Raw genomic sequence first — 26,079 nt, 5'->3', positions numbered from 1 at the left:
AAACACTCAATGGTAGACATTATTTTTGTTTACCCAACAGCTATTTATTTTCACTCCCTCCTTTGCCTCAAGATCCCAAAGCTGGTGTTAAAACTGACTTTCCTTGCACTTCAGGTATAATACATTCTTCTACTCTTCCTGGTCTGCTCACTTCTTGGGGTACCACATGTCTTGATCGTCTCTGTTTTGGTTTCAGGATGCAGCTTGAAATTACATTTGCCATCTTCCTGTGACTCAGTGACCTTTTTTTTGCCTTGGTTTCTCAATAACGCTTTTGAAAGTTCAACTCTTTAGATTGTTCTTTTTTCTAGCCATAGTAGAAATTACTGGGAATCACGGCACACATCACAGCAACTGGCTGACATTCGGAGCCCTACAAGACAGGTAAGCCGTTGCCTTATTGTATTTTCACCAGAATTAAAACATCTTAGGATGGTAATGTACCCCTTTCACCAGTTTTACCAAAACCTGATTCTCTACTTGAAGTAGAAATGGGGAAAGCAAAGAAGGAGGTGAAGAGGTACCAGTTTCTACCATATTTATTGTGCAAAGCTGTTTAAAAATGCACTTCTTCAATTCTAGATAACAGCCGTAGTTACTGCCTTCAACACACCGTCTGATTAAACCACATAGTCTGTAAGTCACACCAAGGAATCAGGCAGTGGCAAAACTTGCAGGTTCTGATATCCTTGCTTAAAGCAGGAAGTCTTCCTAAATAATAAGTTTTGCAGGGGGACAAAAAGAAAAAGAAACGCACACAGATATAGACTACTACAAGTTCCTTTGACATCAAATTTGGAAACAGAGATGTCGGGATTTTAGAAAACTCTTCCCTTCAGACTGAGCCAGACTAGAGTCAGGGCTACAGGACCAATCATTAGGCAGCCAACTGCAAAGAATGTCTGCCAGCAACCATCTTCTCAGGCCCAATATGACCAGCCAAGCCTCAGCCCACATTCTTCATGTTGCTGAGCACCTCCTGGTTGCATAGACTCACCTGCGTGGCCACTCACCTGCGTGGCAGGTCCAGGGGCAGTGGTCCGTCACTGGCCCTGGACCTGCCCCCCCATCAGTGGGCGCATCTAGTCCTTCCCACATACAAGTTTCTAACCAGAAGCTGGTTGTCCCAGTCTTGGCTGTAGTGACTCCTAACACAGTGGATCCTGTGTGAGTAGCAGTCACCATTCAAGCAGTCAAGATCCTCGAGTTAGCCACTTGAAACATCTCTCCTTCTGGAACATGCACTGAGGGACAAGTCCCAGGGCAACCCTCAGAAAGCCCAACTCCATCCCCTCTAATTCATGACGTATGCCACGTCCTCTACCCAAATCCCAATGCCAGGCACATCTTCCACAGAGCACGGCACAGCCAACAAGGCACTTGGGGGCATCTCTGCAGCCAGAATGCCTGGGTTTGGGTCTTCCTCTGCTGACTAATAGCTGTGGGGCCTCTGTTTCATCCCCAATCTTCTGTTTCCCTGTTGGAAAAAAAATGGGGATGCTGATCTTTCTTGTAACGAAGACTGAGAGAGTTAATACTGGGAGCTGTGCTAAGACGCTGCCTTGCACATAGTCGCTGTAAGTGATCAAAATAACTACCCATCAAGTGCTAGGTGTTCTTTAGACACAGCTGTTTAATTTCTAAGAAGTCACATCTGCATTTCCAAAAGCGGGAAAGGAAAACTGTCAAAAGTAATGACAGGCCGAGAAGGAATTGGGCAAAAAGGAAACCCAGAGAGGATCCCTCAAAAGGCCACTATCTTGCCCATCCCAGGAAACAGGCTCTAACCTGCGCTAGCTCCCACGAAGCCAGCATCGAAAACCTCAACCCCCACTCTCAGAAATGGAGACACAGCCAACAGAGGAGGACGAAAAGCAGCAGAAGGCTCCAGCCAGCAAATTAACAAGCTTCTGTCCGTTGAAAGAAAGAAAGAGTGAAAGAATGAATGAAAGAATGAAGTCCCTAGTTGTAGCTACTGAGATGCTTCCTGGAGGAAGGTGGCTGACTTTTTATCAGATGTGTCACTCGGTGAAATAATTGCTGGCAATAATGGTGCAAGAGCAGGCTGCTCAGAGTACAATTTATCCATGTCTGTTCTATCTTTCAACTTCAAAGCACCCACTGCCTCACAGAGCACATCAAAATGACACCACTGTTGTTAATGACAGTGGTCTAACGCAATACACAGAAGTCAAGTGATTTCTCTAGATAGGCCAAAGAAAAAATAGCTCTCGTGGAGCCGCAAGGCTTGTGTGTGCACACATCCTGATGCTGCATTTTAATTCCCAGGTGGGGAAGATGGAGCCGGATTGCGGATTTATTCACCCTTCGAAAACACTGGAATCCCAGGAAGGCAAGGGGAGATGGGACATAAAACCAGTCAAGAGGCTATAGAAAGGGAATTATTTTTCTGTTTTTTTTTCCCCCAAGTAATTTGTCCCCACATGGCTGATGACGGGCCTGCTTGGGATATCAGAAAGGGCACGGGATCAATCAGATGAAAAAGCTCCATTGCCTTTTATTTCCATTCCATGTCAGCCACCTCCTTGTACCACCACACCTTTATCTGACCACCTCCTTCACCTCTCCTGGCACGCCCTGCACGAAAGTAACTATTTAGACATCATGGCATCCTCAGATAAGGCTCCCCACCGGTTGTCTTCATCCTGGGATTATTTCCACTCTACCTGTGTGGTTAATGTGGCTTAATCAGATCAACTACAGTCTCTTTGACTCCTCAGTTCCATCTTCTCCTTGACCTTTTTGCTCAAGTAACCTGCAATTTTCATGTATTCTGGGTCAACACACCGGTCCTTTCTCTTTGAATCTATTTCCAAGCTAGCAGCCAAGAGCACACGTTGAGAATCTGATAACCATGGCGATGGGATCGTTTACATACTTAGGATTTCCAGTCTCACTTGAGCCTATATTTCTCCATCACCCATTTCCTCATCTCAGGTCATTGCTTTCCATATTTCTATAGCAGCCCTTCATGAAGTTCAGTGTACGTGATAGCCAGTGGAGGGGCTTACAAAACACATTCTCCAGGCCCAGAATCTCCCATGTCTGGAGATTCTGATTTAGTTGATATGGGGAGGGGAAAGCTTAAGAACTAGCAAGCTTCCAGGTGAATATCATTCATGATATTAGCCCATGGGTCACACCTTCAAAGCACTAATAGACACTCCCTGGCATATAGTACATTTTCATGCCATTACTGCCTTACAGGATCTCAACGCTTTTCTTTCCCCACTTCAACAGACCTCCTGTACTTGGCAACAACAACAAAAACAACTCTAAAATTAACTGACCTTTTCCCTCCTAAAGTTATGTTCTTTCCCAACTCCGACTCCTACCTTCATGTGTCAGAGGATGTAGTGGCTTCATTGCTGGCTTCTTGAAGTAGATGGGTCAATGGGAGGTTTACAGACGAAGATCCGAGTCTGGTCTTCAGCTGACTTAGTCCATCATCTGCCCTCACCACTACAGAGAAACAAAAGCATGAAAGGTTAGGGACCTCCTCCTGCCCAGACCTCAAAACCTGACATGGCTGATCATTATGATCTTGACTCTTGAAAATGGGAATACGCATTACAAATGGAATTGTAGCAGGAGCAAGGATCTTGGAGCCGCAAACCCAAGCTTATATACAAGCTCCATCATTGTCTACCTGCATGGCCTTTGGAGGTCACCTCAACCTTTTTCCTAAATACAATTTTACTGATTACTGTAGTTATGAATGTTGGACCACAAATTCAGCAGTGCAAGCAACAGAATTTCCTTTACTTTTCTCCAATGTTTAGATCTTGCCATTTAGCTAGGGGCAAAGAGGCAATTTCCATCATTTCAAGGGTTTCCTTTTTCTTTTCCCTAAATTCTTGCTTTGTCTCAAGGACTCAATACAGTTCTAAGATTTGGGTTGAGGATTTCTGATCCTGGATTAGTCAGGACCCACCTGTGAGATGCCCATTCCCATCTGGTCCTTTCTGTCTGTCCCTGCAGGTTGCCCTGTGCCAGAGCTCATTCCTGAACCCAAAGCCTCATCAGGCTCACCCCTACCTGAGCTAGTTTCATGCCCTTTGTGAGTATACAGGGGTCACTCTGCTGATCCCCATCTCTATTGGTCTGGAAGACATTTGGGGCTCCTTAAGGCCTTTCCCCACTTTCCTGCCACTCTCAACTTGCATCCTTCCTCTGCTCTTGCTTCTTGCTGAGACAGGAGGAACTCTGTGAGTCTGCTGTGGCCCATCCTGCTGGACAGCCCCTGTGCCCGGCCTTTCTGCTTCCCAGGGCTCTAACGATAAATCTGAGACACAACTCTTTTGGTTTTCAAATTCTCTTCTAAAGGTATTTACTTTTGAAAATTAAAGCCCTAGGCTCTTTAAAATCAAAATGCCTTTTCTCCTACTTTCTTTTGTAATATTCATCCTATGGATTAATTAACTTGCCACATGGGAAAAGACTGATAGGTACAAAGAGACTGCAGGAAAAACGTCAGTTCATATTTCAAAACATCTTAACTGCCTATATAAAGTGGGATAAGATTATTTTTAGGCTTATGTGAGGACTACATTCCATCACACAGGTTAAGGTCCTAGTGGTGTCTGATTTGAAACATACTAGATGAATATGGGTTCCCTTCCCTTAGCTCCTCCTGGCTTTCTGACTGTGTGTCTTTTCCTCCATGGCTTTTCTCCTCCTACCCTTTCCCTACCTTTGTTTTATTTTGTTTTGTTTTATTTTATTTTATGTTATTATTTTTCCTACCTTTGTTTTAAAATCTTTTTTTTAAGATTTTTTAAAAATTTATTTATTTATGATAGTCACAGAGAGAGAGAGAGAGAGAGAGAGGCAGAGACACAGGCAGAGGGAGAAGCAGGCTCCATGCACCGGGAGCCCGATGTGGGATTCGATCCCGTGTCTCCAGGATCGCGCCCTGGGCCAAAGGCAGGCGCCAAACCGCTGTGCCACCCAGAGATCCCTTTGTTTTAAAATCTAGTGGTTCCTCCTGGACAGCCACAGACATTTCATACTCCTCTTGCCCAGAACTGTACATGGTGTTACCTCCTCCCATTTCTCTTTTCTTCTTGGATGTCCTAAGTCAGAAATAGCACAACATTCACAACCGTGCTTAAGAGGAAAACCTTCACACAAATCTCAGTGTCTTTCTTCTGTGCTAACACCTGACACTTCTAACCAGCTCCCAGTCCATGAGTATTTCTCCATTTTGACCCTCTCATCAATTCTCACAGCCACTGGTATAGCTGGGGTCCTCAAAATATCATACCTCACATTTTATGCCTGAACTGCCTGAACCAGCCCCCTACCTTCCTGCTTTAGGCCATCTGCTGACAATATTCTATTTCTAATACTTAGTTGTAAGTTGCTTGACTTAGTTGACTTACTTGATTATGTCACCTCAAGCTTAAGTATTTATGATGCTGCATTATTTCCAACAGGTAATGGCATTGAAAGGCCTTGAGTATCTAGTGCCAATCTTCACATCCGTCTTTCCTCCTCTCTACTGCTCCTCTCTCCTCTGACCTTCCCTCTCTCCTCTGATCTCAAATCAATGCTTAGCAGTGATCTTATAAAAGTAAGCTTGGGGGGATGGCCAACTGTGACATGGCACAAGAACTTTATTACTACTAAAAAAGTTAGGGTTTGGGTATATATAAAATTGGGTAAATATAATTACATAATTACACAAATATATATTATATAAGCATAATTATATATACTATATTATATACATAAGTCATGTTATGTGAATATATAGTATACATATTATCTATATGATATAATGCATATATAGCATATATTTATAATTGCTTTCAAGAGACCTCAATCCTTTCCTTTCCCCACCTCTTCCACCAGGCAACAGAAACAAAAATTACTGTGAATACAGATTTCTTTAACTTATTTTCTTATAAGTTACTTTCTTATATATTATATATAATAGTTTCTATATTATGTATAATGTATTTAATATGATTGGATAATATATGTGATATATAATAAATTATATAGTAGTGAGTTTCTATAATAGTGTTGCATTCACAGCAGGTGAAAAAGGAAGAATAAAAAAATAAAAAAGGCTAACCTTAATATCCTATCCTCATCATCATAATGTTTATTACATAGTCCAGTCCTTGGAGTAGAGAAGATCCTCAATACACAATTCCTGAGTAAATAAATATCCCCTGGAAGGCCTTGCTGCTCTGCCTTGCTGGGAGTTCATGTGAGATCATGGGTGGAGATCACGTGAAGATGGGTGGAAATCATGTGACACCCTCCCTTAAGCACACTGCTGCCCCGGAAAGCCCCTTTCCCACCCGAGCCACTCTGTCTTCCACCACAGTACTCATTTCTCAAGCTCAGCTTAAATATCAACTCTTCCGTTTAAGCCTTTGTTGACACTCTACATCATTTCTCCCTTCCCAGGCAAATGAATTGGTTTTTGTACTTCTGCACTATTTGGTGAGGGCAGTTTCCAAGTGCTTTAGCACTACGGATTTGTTATTTGGCATATGTATTATGTCCTATTCCCTCATTACAAAGTGAGCTCCTCAAAAAGCTGATTTTCTTTGGATTCTGGCATCAGTCTGCATAGCAGACACTGAATTTTTGTTTGGTTTAGTTGAGTGGTGAACTTGAAGGCCAGAAGATGAAGAGCTGTTAACTCAACCAAACACATTGAGTAGGTGTGCCTGGGTTTTATTTTTAAGCAACAACACGGTGGTTTACCTTTCTAGGATTTTAGAATCATCTTTATCTAGTAATACATCCTTCCTCCTATTGACTCCTGAATCACAGGCATGGGGAAAATCCAGGTCTTTGTTCCCCAGGAATCCTGAAGGGAGAGCAAGATATAAATCTATGGATTTCTTGCCTTCAAAAATTCAAACACTCCAATGAATAAATATGTATTTGAGGACCCTCTGGTAAAACCAAAGCAGCATTATGGCGCAAGTAGCAGGACTATGGGAGATTAGTTACAGAAGGTCAAGGAAATCTTGTCCTCCTGGCACACCAAATTTTAGAACATAGTGGGATGTCCTTCTGCAACCCTTCCCAAACATACTCATTTGGTTACAGTGTGTCGTAGTTCTTGAGACACATCTGCTCCTTTTTCCAATGGATGTTTGAAACATATGGTCCAATTTTTGAAAATAAACACATTTCCCTACCTATTTGCACAACGTTTTTGCAAAGACAAACTCTTCTCATTGTCAGATTTCCTACTTCTAGCTGGAGTTTATCTTGTTGCTTCACTGTAAACCTTTGGTTTCCATTTATGTCCCTCTAGGACCAAGAGAGAGAGGGAGAGAGAGAGAGAGAGAGAGAGATACTCACTCCAGAAATTTGGAAATAAATTTTTCAAGTAGTTTGTTCTGACTCAACTGAAAAATTATTTCAACATCCCTGAGGTACCCTAGCCCCCCAAAGCTCTAACCACAGTCCAGCTGGTCTCATTTGCCAATGTGGAAGCTAATTATTGAAGCCACATCCCCTCGATTTAATATCTTTTAATGGACAGCTAAAAGCTTGGCCATCACATCACACCTGCCATAATGTCAATCAGTTGGAGGAAAAAAACAACATTTTTATGTCAATCAAGAAATCCTTGGGGATGTTGTAACCTGTTATGATGCATTACCCTTTGACCACTGTGACTTAAAGGTTCTAGCATCAAAGAGCACGTGCCAGAAATAATTAGAAACCAATCTTGATTGTATTCACATATAAATGAAGCATTAACTCTGGAGTGTTTATACTGTCTGGACAAGAAGGCTAGGGAGTCCATCTTCCTGGTACCACCATCAGTATCTCTATTAATCAGAAGTAGTGGGTTGAGATTCAAAGCTATTGCCCTAACACTGCAGATACTTAACACCAATGTGATTACTATTATCCTGTATTAATGTCCTGCCACAAGTGTTAACAAGGCCAGTAGAGCAAACTGACTAATTTTCAATGCCCCTGGCACCCTGTGGTGAAAGAGATGGATTTTCCAGGAAACAACCATTGTGGAAAACAGCAATATATAGGGCTGAGGCTGGCCTTACACATTTTAGTGGTTACAAAAATGTCTCCCCCCACCCCTTGTGAGTTACAGCTCACTAAGGTATGACACTGAATCACCTTATCTCTCTTAGTAACTGTTCTGTTGTGCCTTGCTCAGGGGCATTCATCTGAATGACACCGACCTCAAAATCGGAATTTGGGTCCTAAATCTTAAGCATGTGATATTTTTCTTTATGGGCTAGATTTCAGAGAGCCCAAAAGAAGAGAGAGAATCACCAGCACACACCTGACTTGCACGTGTTCACAACTCATCTTGGCCATTGCAACATCCTGTCCTTAGAATGACCTTACAGAAAAGGAGAGCTAAAGGGAATAGCTATGAGAATGAGAATGGCCGAGGAATAAATAAAACAACAGGGAGGCAGGCAGGGGCTGTGGTGCCCAGGGTGAACCAGAATAAAACAAATTCATTATATTGTAAATTGTTCACACTATATGGGAGCCTATTATGAGGAGTTTGTGAGAACTGGAGGAGGGGGTGGATTCCCACAGTATCCAAGCCTGTTGATCACTCCCAAATCCCCAGAGACAAAGAAATCTAGCTCCTGATGGTTGTAGAGGGTGAGTGGAGAGTAGGTAAATTAACGCTCGAGATAACCCTATTTATGGCGTGAAGAACATTGCAGGTCTTTTCACTGCATTTGGGCTGTGAATGCTTGCAAGTAATTTGCCATCCTGAGGGCCCAGGGCAGAGCCAGGCAGAGTGTCTTAGTGCTCAGTATATTGCTGTCAACTTCAAGAGGATTGTCATGAAGTGTTAAGGCACTTTGCACGTAGTAAGCACTCAATAAATATCAGTGATTCAGTGGTTGGTTGTACAAACACCTCCTCCATTTAAGCTTCCTGCTCCACTGTGGATGTATAATCCAAATCCAAGATGTATGAGCCTTGTCATCCTCACATCGTTGCTTCATTCATTCATTCATTCATTCATTCATTCATCGAATACTGACAGAGCAGTTACTATGTGTTAGGCCTTCCCAATCACATGTTCTGGAGTGGGGTAAAAGCTTTGGCGTCAGATGGATCTGGGTTCAAATACTGACTCTGTGATATTGAGTGAGTTCCTTACTGTTTCTGAGCTTGTTTCCTCATCTGCAAAGTGAGCACAAAAATAGTGCTTCCCTTGGGATATGTGAGGATTAAACGAGCTTGTGTAGTGAAATATTTAGGACTGAGCTGAACACATAGTAAGCTCTATGAATGTAAGTGTCCTAAAGGCTCTGCCCAAACCGGGCATCACCGTCACCTCCTCCCCTGTCTTACATAGCTCATGTTAATTTTTTCTTCCCTGAATGCAATTAGTACTCATGATCTGTTTTGTCAAGTTTGGTTCTTGACTTTTACATTTACACGGTGGTCCTTTGCTGGCCTATTATTCTGTGAACGCCTACTTTTGGCTTTTCCCATGAAGGAATATCATTGCAAAACACTCCAGGTCATGACCACATTATAAACTGGGGACTGAATCCAGACAGAGATCAATGCAGAGAAAAGCTCACCATCACCTGGGTAGAGTGAGGCTGAGGCTGTAGCTCTAGCCATCAAGTCTACATTAGAGCAGAAACAAAGGGACAGGAATAAGGAAGCAAGGGTATTGCCTCAAACAACAAAGCAAAGCTTTCCTGGAAATCTCACAACACAGTTGTGCTTGTGTCCCATTGGCCAACACTTTCACCCATGACCAGGCCTGCCTGGAAAGTAGATAAAGAAAAGGAGGTTGGAAATGGGGATTGGGGTCAGCCAGTCAACGAGTACTCCAAATTGTAACTGAAAATCTCCCTGTCTTCCTTCTGAGCTTGAAATAGTCTATCACAGAAACCACTGAATTGAGTAAGGCCAAGTTATAAAGACAAATATCCTTCTTTTTGTTCATTTGTTTGCTTCATTTTTTCCTTCCTTTCTTCTCTCCTACTTTCCTTCCTTCTATTCCTTCCTTTTTTCTCCCTCAAAACCTACATGCCAGGTACTTCTCTAGGCATTGACTCTGCAACAGTGAGCAAGACAAACCCCAGCCTCACTCTCAGACAGATTTACCATCTAGTAGGAAAATATTTGTTTATCTTGAATATTTGCTTCTCCAGCTATTGGGTATATCACTGTGGGGGCACATGACAGGAACAACAAATCTAGAGTGGAGCATGGATATGTACCTACATCTGAGAGGTCTGGGGGAAGAGGGAGTGACCCAGGCAGAGAGATTCAAATAGCGTGAGAGGAGATTTTTCAGTTCAGCCTGGCTGAAGCTGAGGAGCTGAGGACATTGTAGAAGGGGGCAGTAGAGAAGAACTGGCTGTAGGAAACACAGGAGGGGGACATAAAGGCCAAGTCATAGAAGGTTTTCTCAGGAGAGTGAAGTTTAGACTTTCACAAAGGAGCACTGGAATGCTGCATTCACAGAAATACATGAATAGTCATTGCTTCTAGAAAGACCTTGATGCCTCAAGAATAGAGAATGGGAGACACCACAGTGGAAGACTAAAGAAAATCAGGGAGGCTGTGACAGTGTTCTAGGCAGAAGATCGTGACCTGAACCAGCAGAGTGACAAAGTACAGGGAGAAGTGGAAGGAGTGTCTCTGAAGTCATGGACCAGTCGAGGGAAAGAGAAGTGTGTGGCCTCTAAGTGACTTCACACTCAAGAAGTTTTGTTTCCACCATCTTCATAAAGGATAGGAAAGTAGAAGTTACCTGCCCACATGGCATAGCGATGGTTACTATAGATGTGAATATATACATGCATTATATAATAGTATTTATTACCTAGTCCTTTGTGGAAAGTGTTCAACTACACATGGCACAAGTCATGTCTGGATTGACTGCATCTGCAAAGTAAAAGAAAATACAACTTCAGTGATTTACACAAACTTGGACCTATTTTCCTTACAGAGAGAGGTTGTTGTTGGTTCAAAGATTTCAGAGTAGGTGCCTCTTTTGAAGTTGTCCTCATTGTCACAAGATGGTTGCCATCACTCCATCCATTACACAGCCAAGGCAATAGAAAGATTAAGTGGGGAAAGCTGTGCCAATATTATGTGTCCTTATATCAGGAAAGAGAAATATTTTATGAAAAGACTTTTCCCAGAAGACTTTTGCTTGTTCCTCATGGACACGGGCTACCCCTAGCTGTGTGGAAACCTGGTTGGCAAATAATGGTCTTCAGGACACCATAGAAAGAGGAAGAAAGGGAGAAGGGCACTGGGAATGGCTGTTCAGCAGCCAATCACCAGTGATTTGCCACCAATGCATTATAAGCCTGGGTTATAGGGGAAGCTGTGGAGGCAAGCATGTAGCAGAGGTCAGTCATAGTCATGAATTTTATGAAAGGTTTGCTGGGAAGCTACATTTAAGAAAATATATATGGTGACTATGATTCCCCCGACAGCACAACTGAGTGATTTGCAATATACTTGCATTTCATGGCCTTCGTTCCAAGTACTGTCACTCGCTTTCATGTCAGACACTCGAGTTGTTTCAAAATCACCAGGCTGGCCCACTATTAAATTACACACACGTGCACACACACAGACCCTTTAGGAGCCCCCAGTGAATGATGAGAAGTGTGCTTGCTCTTTTGATGGCTGTGGCATCAACACTATTGATTTGTTTGGGCTGGAAGTCTGGGGGATTCAAACTACCCTCTGCCTCAGTCCAAATTCCTTTAAAGCAGTTTAACACCCCTGGCATCATTTGATTCTCATGGCAATCTTGCAAAACAGGTTTTTGCTCACTATTTTAGAGAGAACTAACCCCCCGTCCCCCATGAAATGATTTGCTTGTGATCTGCTATTAGAGCATGGGGGTCAGCAGCCCTGCTTCAAAGAAGACTTTCTGCGTTTAAATCTTAAGTCCTTCTAATGCTTGATGACTCAGAAGAGTTTAGGTACAAAGGAAGACCACTAAGGAATGAAGGAAGACCAGCATTAATGAGCTGAACTATATTGTAGTTTAGGAAAATCTGGAAAAATGTCCTGTTTATCTCTGTGCTAACAAAGCACCCCAAAACTTAGTTGCATGAAACACCAACTCTTTTGCTCAGGATTCTGTGGTGACCACAGTGGGGATGGATGATATCTAGAGTCTCAGAAAGGAAGAATTAAATGTCTGTGAGTTACTCCATGGCCAGAGGCTGGATTCTTGTGAAGACTTTCACTCATTTGTATGGCTCCTGGGCTGGGATGACTTCAAGACTAGGCTCAAATAGAACTATAAACTTGAGAACCTATGAATGGATTCTCCATGTGGCTTGGGCTTCCTCACAACATGGCAACCTCAGGGTAATTTGACTTTTTAAATGACAGCTAAGAGTTCTAGGAGATTGTCTTCCTCTCACTTCCAAAGCTGAGTGGCCCTTTATGATGTAACCTTGAAAGTCACATAGTAAAAAAAAAAAAAAAAAAAAAGAAAGAAAGAAAGTCACATAGTGTCACTTTCATCAAACTCTCTTGGTGAGAGCAGTCTCAAATCCACACAGCTTCAAGAGAAAGGGATTGCTTTTGAGGAGAAACACGTCACAGGATTGGCGGCCGTCTTTTAAAACTAGCATAGAAGCGAATCCATATCAGTTACTTTTATTTTTAATTCATATTGAGTAGGAGAAAAACATTCTAATCTCTTCACAGATCTCTTAATCTCTAAATGTATTTCTTCGGCCCTACTACTAACACTTACTAGCTGTGTGACCATAGGAATCTTACTTAGTTTCTTTGAATCCCATTTTCCATGGCTTTAAATTTTTTTTTTAATTTATCTATGATAGTCACACAGAGAGAGAGAGAGAGAATGAGAGGCAGAGACATAGGCAGAGGGAGAAGCAGGCTCCATGCACCGGGAGCCCGACGTGGGCTTCGATCCCGGGTCTCCAGGATCGCACCCTGGGCCAAAGGCAGGCGCCAAACCGCTGCGCCACCCAGGGATCCCTTTTCATGGCTTTAAAATACACATATGACCTCTCTGAGCTTCTGTGAGAAAAGAATGGGACAAGATATGCAAAGTACTAACCAAAGACTTACTCCACATTTACTCAACACAGACGTCAAGCACTTCCTGCGTGCCAAGCTCTGCTCTAAGTGTTTCATGAAGATTACCTCATTTAATCCTCATACACCCCTATGACATGGACACTGTAATTATCTCTGTTTTAAGGATGAGAAAACAGAAGTGCAGAGAGGCATGACTTGTTCATGGTCACAAATCACATAAGTGGCTGACCTGGACTTGAACCAAGTAATCTGGCTCTAGAGTCCATACTCTCAACCACTCTGATGTGCTACCTTTCAGGAAATAATAAAGATGTGAACATGTACTTTCATATATAGTTTACTGAGCACCCACAAGTAGCAGTGGGGGGATTCTGGTTTGTGCAAAGATATGTTCATCTAGACCAGGGGTCTGCAAACAATGACTGTGGTCCAAATCCAGCCACCTCCATTCATTATGTACTACCCAGGGCTGCTTTCCTGGTATCGTAACAGAAATGAATAGTTATGACAGAGACTGTACAGCCTGTGATGCTGAACATATTTATTTTCTGGCCTTTTATGGAAAAGTTTGCCAAGCTCTGCTCTAGACTTTACCTGCAGCAACTCTTTGTCCTGGATTTCTTGGAATTGCACATGTGCTGAACCTTTGCCCCGATTAATCCCTCCATTTAACAAGTTTTATTGAGGACCTAATGTATTGAGGACCTAATGTTGTTACAGATCCTGGAGAACTTGGTGAATACTAAGACATAGGGTCTTTGTCCCCAGAGAGTTTATGTTTTGGTTGAGGGACATTAAAAAAATGAAACAGTATACAAAACCCCAAATGATTGCAGATTGTAATGATTGCTAAGGAAGAAATAAACAGGATAAATAAAGTTAGAGAGTGGATTTCTTAGATATAGAAGTCATTTTAGTTGGCAACTCTATTACTACAGCTAAAAGCATTCTAATAAGAAGGCACATGAAGAAGAGAAAGTATGAAATAGTCGTGTCTGAGAGAGGAATAGAAAGCTTTCTAGGAAATGTGGAAGAGTGGCTGAAGGGTGTGGAACGCCCACTTCAGGATGTGACAGGGAATTGAAAGTGAAGCTGGGCAGCCCTACAGTACATTTTTTTTTTTTCCTTTTGCAATGTGAAGTAACCTGGGTGCAGAGATGGGGAAAGCAGACAGTGGGTTCAACAAAAGTTGAGGTTTTAGAGGATAGCAATAAATAGAAATAAGGGGAGAGACAAGTGGACAAAGTTCACCTGGAGACCAATTGTGGGGGTGGGGGTTCACTCATTGTATTAAAACAAGGCATTTGAATGCTTTCAGATGGAGCACAGTCCATTTGGTTCGTCACACCCCTGCATGTTCTTTATGTGCTGTGTTTGCCAATTTCCATCATTAATGTCTCTTGCCTGCTCCTGTAAGCTTCTGAGATTCCCAAACACTGATATAGTAGGTGACAGACTCTTACCTGGATGAGGAGAGAATGGAAACAGAAGTAAGGGATTATGAGAGAGGGGTAGGATTTGTTAATTGGAACCTGAAGTTTTGATGAGGTCAGATGAGAACTAAGGGACTATTTAAGTGAGAGTTGGAAGCATAGAAAGTTTTCTTAAGAATGAAATATTAGAAATCCAGAATTTGAAGGTAGTAGACTAATGCTTGCAAGTTAGGGAGTGTGACACTGGGAGGGGGTAGCTGAGGTATGTGCTAAAGCTGGTACCTCAAATCAATGGGGCCAACTTGGACTTGTAATACATGGCACCGGGACAGCTGTGTAGCCCATCCACAATAGGTCAAATTAGATCCATACTTAACAGCCATACACAAGAATGTCTGCTACACAAAGTGTTTCTTTGTATCAGGATTCAGATCCAAAGAATTTCTATATTGTGATAGCTTCTGAGTAAGCTGTCAGAGAAAATAACAAAATATACGTGGTAAGCATGGGAAAGTCTGAAAGGATAAATCAGAAACTCATTGACAACATAGCGAGTAAAATAAGAAGTCACTAGTCCATATTATTATTAATAATTAGTTGAACAAATTTTTAAAAATGGGAAGAAGGGGATATTTTTTTCCTACAGTTGAATTCCAGGCAATAAACATAAAAGGAATGATGGAAATAGAAAATCACCACAGTAATGATCGTTTCAGGTAAGTATCATCAATGAATACTAAGACTAGGGATGGGGACAAAGGTGGGCTGACAAACAGGAATTTTAAGCACTCTTGAAGGAAATTCCCCCAGAGGACTAAAAAAAAAAAAAAAAAAAAAAAAGAAGAAGAAAGAAAGAGAAAAGAAAAAGTGAGATAATTGGCTACATCATTTTAACAAAGTGATCAAAGTCAGTATTACCAGTCAGTTGTGCGACAAATTGACTGCTAAGAATTGGTAAAGAAGAGAAAGAGATAAAACTTCTGAATTATGCACTGGGAAGGACACGACATCCCTTTTTTGTTTCCTTGCCCAAAATACATAACTTCAATTGAATCAAAGAAATATCAAACAAACTCAAATTGAAGGACAATCTATAAAACAGCTGGCCAGTACTCTTTAAATCATCAAGTCATGAAAGACAAACACTGAGGAGCTGTTTCAGATTAATGGTTGTTAAGGAGACATAATTAAATGTCATGTGTGATGCTGGCTTGGATCCTGGACCAGAAAATGGACATTAGTGGGCCAATTGATGAAATTTTAATAAGATCTATAGTTTAGGTAATAATATTGTATCAACATTAATTTCTTCATTATGATAATTATACTATTGACATTTTCAGAATCTGGGTAAAGTTTGTACAAGAATTCTTTGTACTGTTTTGGCAACATTTATATAAGTTTGAAATGATTTTGAAACAAAAAGTTAGAGAAACAAATTTGATTATTAAATTTTTGGAGGGTAAAATAAAAAAAATTGGGGGGTATAGTAGTAGCATATGCTTATATATGTGTGTATATACAATAACATTTTTTCTTTTTATTTACATAATTATGCCAGAAATAGCCAGATCTAGCCAGTGGTTCCTTAATCATTCTTTTGATATGTAGCAGTTAGAAAAAATAAATGAAAAGTACTCTGTACATTCAGCTCTCTAAGCCGAATATACTCATTGTACCCTCTACTGGGATAATTATTGGCCATTCACTGATTTATGGTCCAATAATTTATTATTGAAAGAAACATTACTCCTAGTTGACTTATTTTCTTAAAATAATCTCATTGATGTCTATTAGTCAGAGAGGAATTAGTAAAGGCTCAATATATCACCAAAAAGCTTTTCTTAGTTTTTTGTGGGTTAAACAAGTCAAACACAAGATTCTTTCTTCAAGAGCGTTTTTCATGCCCATGGCAACTTCCTCTTGACTCCTTTACCTGGGTAAATGGGAGGGTCACAATTACCCAAAGTACATCAGATATCTCTTCTTAGACACAGGGAGTAGCTTTCGTTATCATAGCTGCAAGAGACAAACTAATCAGCTGATGGGCTAGACTGGAAATTCCAAAATCTGGCTTAAACAGTTTCACCTTCTTAAAGAGCCCAGTTCCTCTGAGCACGGGCTTTGCCCCTTCTGTAAATAATCCGCACTGGAACATTCCAGCCTATCACCACAGCCTGATCAATAGTTGTGCTGCACATAAAGTTATGTCTTACAGGATGTCAATATTAACCTTTCAAGTGTGTATCTTTTATGATTTATTCATCAATAGCCCTACTAAATATATTTTATATTGGATGAGCAGTTATTTTTACCAAAGAGGAAACTGACATTTCAAAGCTGACTACCTTCTGCAAAGACACTGTCTTCTGGAATCAGGGAGACATCTTGACATCCTGGGCTGGTCAGGGTAAGGTGCGCTTTTGTAACCACATTATGGGTTAGTATTTTTAAATGCTCCTTAGCACCTAAGATTATTCTGAGCATTGAGTAAATGCTCAATAAACACTTCCAAATTGAATTCAGCATGAATCCAAATATCACCAATTTTGTCACCAGTCAAAAGTATTTATTATTTGTTAACTATTAATTGTTCAATGGCTTTTAAAATCAGTTGCTACATGGCAGGTACTGACTAAAAGGTTTTCAAATTTTAGCTAACTTCTGTCCTCAGACAAATCTGGAAAGGTAGATTATTGCTATCCCTTTTTCTATAGATAAATAAGAATGGGTGCGGTAACATCCCCAAAGTCACTTGGCTAATGAAACCGGGAGAGCTGGTATTTGCCACCAGGTATAATAAAACCAAAGGCTAACCCGTGCCAGCATGGCCCACGGGGGGTGTAGAACTTAGAATTTAGGAGCCTTCCTAAGTACTTCATGTCTGTCCTGTAGTTAGAAGCAGCACGTGCTATTAATCCAGCTAATCAAATAATCCAGTCTTCTATGGGCATTTCGGGCTCCAGTAACAATGCAAAATTTGAAATTTTGCCTGAGGCACCAAGAGAGCCATACTAGTTTCCTTTTGCGACAGTAATAACCAACCATGGTCTGGAGATGTGGACACGTTTGCAGGACAATTGATCAGCCTCCCATAGTACCATGGATATAAAATTTCAAAGTGAGTTGACACACCAAATGTAAATTTTCAAAGCAAATAATGGAGCTTGTCTCATGACTCTTTTTTTTAAAGATTTTATTTATTTATTCATAAGAGACAGAGAGAGAGAGAGATGCAGAGACACAGGCAGAGGGACGGCAGGCTCCCTGCAGGGAGCCCTACGTGGGGCTCGATCCCAGGACCCTGGGATCATAACCTGAGCCAAAGGCAGATATTCAACCACTGAACCACCCAGGTTGCCCTCTTTTTAGTTTATTTAATTATAAGTAAAGGCAATAGATATCTCTTTTTAAAAGTATCATACATATAAGTGAAATTTTGCCACTGAGGAGCACCTAGAGGGGTGATAGGATTCTAAGAGCTAGAGATCTGTGAGGAGGTCTCCAACAAACTAAGGAAAGGAAAGCCTAGGGGAAGATGTACACTTCTCTGCATCATAGGATTACAGTCAGAGGAGCCCCCCAACATCTGTAAGAGACATTATCACTTCAAAGTCCATTCTACCTTCCCTGTGAAGGAAAAAGAACCCTCTTCAGAAAAAAGTTAGTATCAGTTTACATCATCATTACTTTCATTATATATTTATAAAATAAATAGAATGAATGAACATAAAAGAGTATACTCAATATCATTAGTCATTAGAGAGATGGCAAATAAAACCGTTATGAAATACTATTACATACCCATGAGAGTGGCAAAATTAGAACTGATAATATCAGGTATTGGAAAGGAGGTTGAAAAACTAGAATATCTTATATCTGGGGATGCCCTGAATATCTGTGAGTGAGAGTCAGGCAGCCCTTACACCTGGCAAGGTTATTGGAAAGCTTCCAAAGAGCAGTTCCACTGAGATAAGAACAAAATATTTGGTAGATTATTTGGAAATATCTTATAAAACTAAACTCTATGTGCACTACTCTCAACCCAATAGAAACGAGAGCTTAAATGTCTCAGAAATCATAAACAAGAATAATCATAGCTGTACTTCAATACCCTCAGCTGGAAGCAACCTCTGTGTCCATCAAGAATAGAATGGTAAATAACATGTGGCAGATTCAGTCAATGGAATAATTCACAAAATGGGAGAAAACACACTACTGATACACAGGACGACATGGATGAACCTTGAGACATCATAAAGTGGATGATGTTAGACACAGAAGAGTACATAAAATGTTATTTCATTTCTATGAAGTTTAAAAACTAATATGTAGACATAGAAACCAGAATAATGGTTTCCTCTAGGAACTAGTGACTGGAAGAAAGTACAAGCAAGCCTTTCAGGATTCTGAAACATTCTATATCTTAATCTTGGTGATTTCCACACTTATTATCCATATGTAATAATTTATCAAATTGTAAATTAAAGATTTTTCCATTTTTTGGTGTGTCCTATATACCTCAATAAAACAAAACAAAATAAAACACTACTAGTCACACAAAAAGACAGGACTATCTAATCAAAAAACCTAAAAGAAAAATAATACAAAAAATAGAAACAAACCCATTGTGATTTGGGTAGTGAGGTCTTTACAGTAAATGCAATTAATTTGTTCAAGACAATAGAGATGAAGATGGAGATTTTTGCTAGAGAATCAAAATCTTTTTTTTAATTTTTTTTAAATTTTGATTTATTTATGATAGTCACAGAGAGAGAGAGAGAGAGAGAGAGAGAGAGGCAGAGACACAGGCAGAGGGAGAAGCAGGCTCCATGCACCGGGAGCCCGATGTGGGATTCGATCCCGGGTTTCCAGGATCGCGCCCTGGGCCAAAGGCAGGCGCCAAACCGCTGTGCCACCCAGGGATCCCGAGAATAAAAATCTATACAAACTATGAAGTAAAATTTCTAGAATAAAAAATAGATTATCTGGATTTAGCTTTTAGCTATGATGGAGAAACTGATACTGAACTAACCCTCCCATTATTCATAAATATAGAAAACACAAAGTTTATAAAGCCCTGGGCAGTAGGGAGCACAGAACTGATTCCTGAAAAAGAAACAGGAGGATGCAGGTTCCACTTAAGGATGAGTGTCCTAGGTGTGCATGAAAACCATGTTTAGGTCATGGTGCAGCAAGCAAAAGTCCTAACAGTTCACGTAACTTGATGACTTGAAGAGGTAGAGAATAGAGTTTGGGGCCACTACAGAATCTACAGTCTGTGGTTTGGAATGAGAAAGAAGGAAGTTGTACAGAGATAAGGTCCCAGAAGTATCTATGGGAATTCCCTGGAACTCTATGTCTATGCCTGGGCTATACTTGTACAGGACAAGAAAACAGGATTTCCAAAAGGCAAGTTGACCAGAGATGAGAGTAGAACAGAAAAAGGTTCAGCAGTGTGAGGGAACAATGGAAGTCCAGCCTGGCTGGAGTGGGGAGGCATCCTTAACTCCTTGTTGACAACCCTGGTATTCAACTGATATGCCAAACAGGCCAAACCTTAAGAATAGAAACCTATTCTAGAAAGCCTACGATAGAGTCTCCCTAACCAAGCTTAAAACAAAAACCTGATAAGACCTATAGAGAGGGCAGAGATTAAAAGGTAAGTCCTTTCAAGCTAAACAAAAACAACAAACTTAGGAAAAAGTGTGGCTTTTCACAAGTCTGCCTAAGAAATTGTAATAAACCAAGCCCACACAAATATAAGTTGAATAACAATGATTAAATGGTATACTTGAACATAAATCTACTTTCTCCAGAGGAATATAATGAAATCTAGAGTCTCTCCAGTTCATCATTAACAACATCTAGCAGAGAATGAAGCCTCGTAGACATGAAAAGAAATCAGAAAGCTGTGGCGCATAGTCCAGGAAAAAAGAAACTATAGAGAAAACACAACTGGAAATTCTAGATGTGGAAAAAAAAAGAATCCTAAATGGAAAAAAAAAAAAAAAAGGGCATTTCTAACAGAAAATTAGAAATGACAAGAGAAAGAAACAAAGCAAGAAAGATAAGTAGAAATTATCCAAACATTAAAAAAAGAGAAAAAAGAGTTGAGGAAAAGTGACAGTGCATAAGGATCCTGTAGGATAATATCAGCCCCAACTATGTGTAATGGAGTCTCAGAGGCGGGAAATGGTGACAATGAGGCAGAAAAATATTTAGAAGGAGTAACAGCCAACATTTCCCAAGTGTAGTTTAAAAAAAAACAAACAAACATGTATTTTTATGAGATTCAGAAGACTCAGAAAACCCTAAGCAGGATAAACACACACACACACACACACACACACACACACACACACACACACCCCTAGGCACAACATAGTAAAATTGTTGGGTAAAATTTCAACAAAAATTTTGAATGCATAAAGAAAAATAAATATTTTACATCTTCACATACAAGGAAACACATGAATTAACATTGACTTCTTAGAAATAATGAAGGCCAGGAAACCATACAATATTGTATTTAAAGTGCTGAAATCAAGACACATATATACAGTGAAAAATATCCTTCAAAAATGAATATAAAATTGTTGGACAAACAAAAACTGAAAGAATTTATCAACAGCAGACCTGCACCATAAGAAATGCTCAACAGTGTTCTTTAGACTGAAAGAAAATGATACCAGATAGAAATTCAAACCTATAGGAGTCTAAAAATAGTGCAATATGTGTATCTATTACAATGCTGCTTGCAAAGCAAGGAATTGGAATCGTGGTAAATGTCCAACAAAAGACGTCATTTAATTTCATTGTCAATCTATTTAAGAAAACCATAAAGGCATTACAAATGAAATTAAAGATCTAAGTGATATAAGAAAATGTTCATGATATGTTACTTTTTTGTCTTTTTTATCCAATAATTTCTGAGAATACAGTGGGAAATCTTCCACTATGATTGTATGTGTGTATGTTTTGTTTTTTTTTTAACAAAATGGAAGCCTGCTTTTATTGATGCACACATCGAGGGACCTGTGGTTGGAAGGGGCAGTGAGGTTCACATGACACTCGTGGTTAACGCAACAGAAACATGAGGGCAGGAGATGGCTTTGCAGGGACATGATGCCTTCATAAGTTAGGGAAACGGACTGCTAGCTGGCTGCCCTTTCATTTCATGTTCTTCACAAACTCCTCTCCTTTTTTTTTTTTTTTTCCAGGATTGAGATTCTTTATTTTGTGATTTATCAGTAGAAAAGGAAACTTTTAATACTGAAATCTAAACATACAGTACCTATTTTTTTTTTCCAGGTCCTCTCCCTTTTTGATGGAGACCTTCAGCTCGGGATGGCTTCTGCTATCATCTTCTCTTCAAAAGGGGAGATCTTGCCAATGCCTAGATTCTTCTCGATGCCCTTCTCCCCCAGCAGTAACGGTGTGGAGAAATAGGCACAGTCTGCTTCCTGGGATTTAACAAAGGAACATTCAACATCTCCTTCCTTCCCGTTCATTGCATCCACAAGGGAGAAGACAAACTGGGCTCCAGCTCTGCCATGGACAGGGTGGCAGAGCCTGCTCCAGCTTTGGCCTTCAAAGGAGGCCACCTCCGTGCAGGCCTCCTGGATCAGCCCAGTGATGGCTGGTCCTGGGGAAGGTCCACCTTGGGAGTGCACTGAGAGATCAGGGGGGTGATGGTCTTCCCGGCATGACCACCAATGACGGGAACATTGACTCACACGGGATCCAAACCGTTTAGTTCTGCAATGAAAGTGTTCGCCCTGACAATGTCCAGGGTCGTCACTCTGAAGATTTTATTGGGGTCGTAAGCTCCGTGTTTCTTGAAAACCTCCGTTGCAATTGGGATGGTGGAGTTGACAGGATTTGAAATGACGCAGATCATGGCCTCGGGGCAATGCTGGGCGCAGGCAGCAGTCGGGGTGGCCACAACTGAGGCATTGGTATTGAACAGGTCATCCCGTGTCATGCCTGGTTTTCTTGGGGCATGGTTGGTTGGGGCGGGTGGGGAGCCGAAGAGCAGGCAAAGGAGCCTGGCAGCTGGCAGGTGACACCAACGACCTCCACCTATGTGTGTATGTTGTATACCTATATGTTCCTGATTTTTATATCATCTTAATTAATTGCTGCTTATTTCTATAGTTTCTTAAATTGTTAAACTTTTTTATTTTTTTAAGAAAGAGAGAGAGTGCACAAACAGGGGGTGGGCAGAGGGAGAGGGAGAGAGAGAAACTTAAGCAGGCTCCATGCTCATCACAGAGCCTGATGTGGGACTTGATCGCACAACCCTGAGATTGTGATCTGAACCAAAATCAGGAGTCAGACAGTTAACCGACTGAGCCACCCAAGCACCCTTCTCTATAGTTCGTAATATTTTTAATCAAACTTTTTAGGTTAAATTATATGCTGTTGATATTGACAAAGCCGCACTGGTTTTCTTTTCGTGATATTTTCCTGATTTATTTTTTTCTCCAAATAGTTGTATTTCACTTTTCTGTGTCTTTTTTTTTTTTTTAATGGCATTAGCTTAAAATTGAGTGGTTCTTTTCACCTATCAAGATAGTCAGTCTTTAAATAAGTACATTTAATCTATCTCTACTGTCTTGACTCTGAGGTATTTGTCCTTAGTTTGCTTTCTCATTTTGTCTTTCTTTTTCCTATTTCTTTCCTTTGCATCTTGTTTACATTGTTCTCTGCCTCTGCTCATCTTTCTTTCCTCACTAAAAATTATAAATTATTTAAAAATCATAATTGTGTATGTGTATTTACTTTTAACATTTTTTTTAAGATTCTATTCATTTATTCATGAGAGACACAGAGAGAGGCAGAGACACAGGCAGAGGGAGAAGCAGGCTCCATGCAGGGAGCCCAACGTGGGACTTGATCCCAGGTCTCTAGGACCATACCCTGGGCCGAAGGCAGGCGCTAAACCACCAAGCCACCCAGTAGGTTCCCCTACTTTTAACATTTTAAGAATAATACAATTATAATTATTTCCTGAATATGAAAGCAAATCCTCATGCTTTTGCTTTTCATTGCCATTTTCACTTACCCACCTTTCTCAGACTCTCAGCTCAACCCAATGGAATCCATAAACACAGAAAGAAAAACTCGACACATTTAAAAATAACTATATTATACAGACTATCTTTTCTAACCACAGGAAAATAGAGTTAGAAATAAAAAGAAAGATAATTAAGGGCACACATAAGTTTGGAGCTGAGCATTCCTGTCTTTACTAACACTTGAATTAGAGAAGAAATCACAAATAACTTATGACATGTTTAGAAACTCAGTAGGAATATTGCCTGTAAAAGCTTGCGAGGTGCCGCTAAAGCATTACTCAGAGGTAAATTTATGTGCATATAGGAAGATGTTAAAATAAAAAGATACTGAATATAAAAGAGGCAATCCTGCTACTTTGTAAAATAAACACAATATAAAACAAATTATGAGTATATGTCGAAGTAAGTGAAATAGAAACTGAAATAAAGATAGATGCGGAAAATAAAATCAGGGGCACCTGGGTGGCTCAGTTGGTTAAGCGTCTGTCTTCTGCTCAAGTTCTGATCCCTGGACCCTGGAATCGAGTCCCATGTTGGGCACCCTGCTCAGTGGGGAGCCTGCTTCTCCCTCTCCTACTCCCTCTACTTGTGCTCTCTCTCTCTCTCTCAAATAAATAAATAAAATCTTTAAAAAAAAAAGAAAATTAAAAAGATGTGACAGTAAACATAATACACTGAAAAGCTTTTTAAAAACTGATCATGAAATAAACAAAATTTTAAAAAAGATTTTATTTATTTATTTGAGAGAAAGAGAGAGGGAGAGCACGTGCTGAGAAAGGGACAGGGAGGGAGAGGGACAAGCAGACTCCCTGCTGATCATGGACTCCCTGCTGATCAGGGATCTGGATTCCAGGACCCTGAGATCATGACCTGAGCCAAAATCAAGAGTCTGTATGCTTAACCAACTGAGACACTGAGGCGCCTCAAACAGACAAATCTTAGATTATATAGATCAGGACAAAACAAAATAAATGATATCAGGAAAGTAAAATAAGACTGAAGTCTAGATACCCTGAAAGTAAGAAATCATTTCAAAGTATGATGAATAATGATGATTATAAATTTGAAAAATATAGATGAAATGGACAACAGATACGGAAACTATAGATTGCTACAATTATCTTAAGAAAATTTGAGGACCAGAGTAAATCAGTAACCATCAAAAATCAAATCAATTTTAAGATTTTAATTTTACTTTCTTTCCCAAACAACAACAAAATAGTTTTATGAGGAATTTGCTTTCAAAAACCATATGTCTTATAAATTGTTTCAGATACTAAAAGAGGGGAAATGTCTTTCTCACTCTATTAGGTTAGTATAATGGGTAATCTAACCAGAAAAGGATAAATTAAAATAAATTTATAGATTGGTTTTATGTATAATCATAGGTGCAAGAATCCTATATATAATATTATTTATGTCAGTATTGTATTATATATAACGCCAAATTTTTACAGTAAATACATGTATTTCAACAAATATTTGTATAGGAAAATTGATATATGTGATGTATATGGCTTGCCTGTTTATTTACTTATGAAAACCACGAACGTATAGGTCATTAGAAGAAAGTCCTACATAATCTACCCTATTATCATTGAATATATTAAGTATCTAGAACTACTATACTTAGGTATGAAATATGTAACATATAGTGTTATATATTTATTAAATAAAATCAATACATATATTAAGATACCTATATTGCTTTATCTATACCCATTTTAACCAAGCAAGGAAAATTGTATATCAGGAAAGCCCTCTATGTAAATCATGAGATTATAAGAGTGAAGAGCAGCAAATAAAGCCTTTAATAAATATTAAGAAGGAATTTAATGAAATTGAACACTCATTGTGGATTTTTTCAAGAAGGGAAAGATCTTATCAAAGTGAAAAATGAAGGAGTCCTTCCTTAATCTGATAAAATATTATTTTTCTAAAATCTACTGAAAATATCTAACTTCATAGTAAGACTTTAGAAGCCTTTAAAGTTAAAAGCAAATTTAGGATTCTTGTTATCACAGTCTCTATTTAACATTTTATTGGACTTCCTAACCAACACAATAAACAGAAGAAAGGAAACAAGAAGTATAAGAATTGGAGAGAAAAGGGCAAATTCTGTTGCAAAAGTATTGTTTTCTACAATAAAAATCCAAGAGACTCTAAAAGTATTAGAAATAATAAGATTGTTAGATAGAAAATCGACATGAAAATTAGTAATATCTTTATATGTTAGCAATAACCAATTAAAATACAATTTAAAAAATATAATTCCCAACAGCAACAGTGTTTAGAACATCATGGATTTAAAAATTTTAATTTTATTGGTAGAGACAGAAAATGCCTAAGTGCATGGAGAGATACACTGTGTTTATTCTTTAGAAGTTTCAATATTCTTAAATTTTTGATATTATCTAAAATTTATGTATAAATTACGTGTAATTTCAGTCCAACTGTGTGAGGGAAAACAACTTCTATTCATGCTGGAAAGCAGA

General features: G+C 39.7%; 1 pseudogene; it reads right to left on the bottom strand.

Moving 5' to 3' along the window:
- Positions 1-2,714: 2,714 nt before the first annotated feature.
- Positions 2,715-22,497, bottom strand: LOC140632290 (malate dehydrogenase, mitochondrial-like; annotated as a pseudogene).
- Between the last annotated feature and the right edge of the window lie 3,582 nt (positions 22,498-26,079).

The sequence above is a fragment of the Canis lupus genome, chromosome 4 (assembly GCF_048164855.1).
Source record: "Canis lupus baileyi chromosome 4, mCanLup2.hap1, whole genome shotgun sequence".
NCBI lineage: Eukaryota > Metazoa > Chordata > Mammalia > Carnivora > Canidae > Canis > Canis lupus.
Note: the sequence above shows the minus strand (reverse complement) of the source record. Positions and strands in the feature narration are given on the sequence as shown.